The sequence below is a fragment of the Arachis duranensis genome, chromosome 7 (assembly GCF_000817695.3).
Source record: "Arachis duranensis cultivar V14167 chromosome 7, aradu.V14167.gnm2.J7QH, whole genome shotgun sequence".
Lineage (NCBI taxonomy): Eukaryota > Viridiplantae > Streptophyta > Magnoliopsida > Fabales > Fabaceae > Arachis > Arachis duranensis.
Window position 1 is genome coordinate 58,238,669 of NC_029778.3, and position 2,431 is coordinate 58,241,099.

The window sequence follows — 2,431 nt, forward strand, 5'->3', positions numbered from 1 at the left end:
GAAAGGAGAAGATGGGAGCTCCTCACTGACCCGGTCACTAAGGTGAATGCAAACCTCATAAGAGAATTTTATGCAAATACAGTCCGGTATGATAAGAATGATGAGTCGTATATAAGCTTTGTGAGAGGAAAGATGGTGGATTTTGGTCCCATGAGTGTAATGAGGGCATTGAAGCTACGGTCTATACCATTTGAAGAAGAAAGTTATCACTCAAGGATGAACAACAACCCTAATTATGACCAGATCCTGCAAGACCTTTGTGTACCCGGAGCTGACTAGGAAAGGGGCGCTGGAAATAAGCCAAAATTCATCAAGAGAACAGATCTCACTCCTGAAGCCAAGGGGTGGTTTGAGCTAGTGAGGAGATCTATCCTCCCAGCTGCAAACAACTCGGAGGTGAATCTGGAAAGGGCAACAATGGTGCATTGCATACTCAAGGGAGGAGAAATCAAGGTTCATGAAATCATAGCTCAAGGCATTAGAAAGATGGCAGAGAAAAGTGACGCAAGAGGGATGTTAGGTTACCCCAGCACTATTTACTGACTATGCAAGAAAGCTGGGGTGGAGTTTGAGGATGAGGATCCTGTATGGATAAAGGAAGGTATTCCAATAACAGTTCGAAGGATGAATGCTGCAGTATCTCCCATACCTCAAAAGAAGCAAAGAAAGAGTACATGGCCTCAAGGAGTGGAAGGACAAGCCGCAGAGGGGCAAGCACCACAGACCTTGGACATGCATCAACTACAGGAAGCACTTGATGGTTTGTCTAGACAGTACTTGGAAGGCCAAGGAGCACAGAAAGAGCTACAACTACAGATGATGAGACAGCAAGAGGAAGCACTATCAAGATGGATAACTCAACAAGGAGAGTGGCAAAGGTAGATGATAGAACAACAACAAAGTCAAGGGCAACAATGGGGAGAAACATTCAACAGGATGGAGCAAAGGTAAAATGAGCAACAAGAGTCCATCCAGAGGCTAATCAACATCCAAGCACATCAAGGGGCACACATACATGAGATGCATCGAAGGCAGATATAACACACAGAACTACTGAACGAGCAAAGGGCATTTGCAGAAAGTGTTTACATGAGCGAGACAGGACATCACATAAACACTCAAGCCAGGCTCGGGTACCTAGTAGGACAGCTGCCTATATTACACCCAGGAATCGCAAGGTATGAAGAAGTGAGGGATGAATTAGCACGAGAAGAGAGACAAAGGGTGGAAGAAAGCCATGAATCAGTGAGGAAGGCACTTGCGAATTGGAAGCAGGCAAGATTGGCACGGCTGCGAGGAAGTGCAAAAGGACACAAGGAGGACCAGCAAGGAAAAGAGCAAGAACAGCCACAAAAGTAAAAGGTGGTGGAGTTCCTTCGTTACTCCATTTCTTTTTCTATGCTTTAAATAAGGAAGATCTTGTATGAAATAGAACTTGCTTCCATGTTAGTTTGAACATTTTCAATTCTGCATCTTAATGCTCTTAGTGCTTAGGTCCATGAACTCTGGTTTAAGTGTCACTGCATCTTTCCCTTATTTACTTGTAAGCTTGTCTATTTGTTTGAAGAAGGGAATGTTGTATGTTTTAAAAGAGCAGAGTAGGGCTCATATTGTGGAAATGTGATGAGCGGATATTTTATACGCTTTTTGGGGGTAATTTCATGTAGATTTTAGTATGTTTTAATTAGTTTTTAGTAGAATATTATTAGTTTTTAGGCAAAAATCATATTTCTGGACTTTACTATGAGTGTGTGTATTTTTCTGTGATTTCAGGTATTTTCTGGCTGAAATTGAGGGAGTTGAGCAAAAATCTGACTTAGGCTGAAAAAGGACTGCTGATGCTGTTGGATCCTGACCTCCCTGCACTCGGAATGGATTTTTTAGAGCTACAGGAGTCCAATTGGCGCGCTCTCAACGGCGTTGGAAAGTAGACATCCAGGGCTTTCCAGCAATATATAATAGTCTATACTTTGCGCGAAGATAGACGACGTAACATGGCATTGAACGCCAAGTACATGCTGCTGTCTGGAGTTAAACGCCAGAAAAACGTCATGATCCGGAGTTGAACGCCCAAAACACGTCATAACCTGAAGTTTAACGCCAAGAAAGGCCTCTACTCGTGGATAGCTTTAGTCTCAGCCCCAGCACACACCAAGTGGGCCCCAGAAGTGGATTTCTGCACCAATTATCTTAGTTTACTCATATTCTGTAAACCTAGGTTACTAGTTTACTATTTAAACAACTTTTAGAGACTTATCTTGTACCTCATGACATTTTTAGATCTGAATTACATACTTTGTGACGGCATGAGTCTCTAAACTCCATCGTTGGGGGTGAGGAGCTCTGCAAGGCTCAATGAATTAATGCAATTGTTTCTATTTCATTCAAACGTGTGTGCGTTCCTATCTAAGATGTTCATTCGCGCTTAATT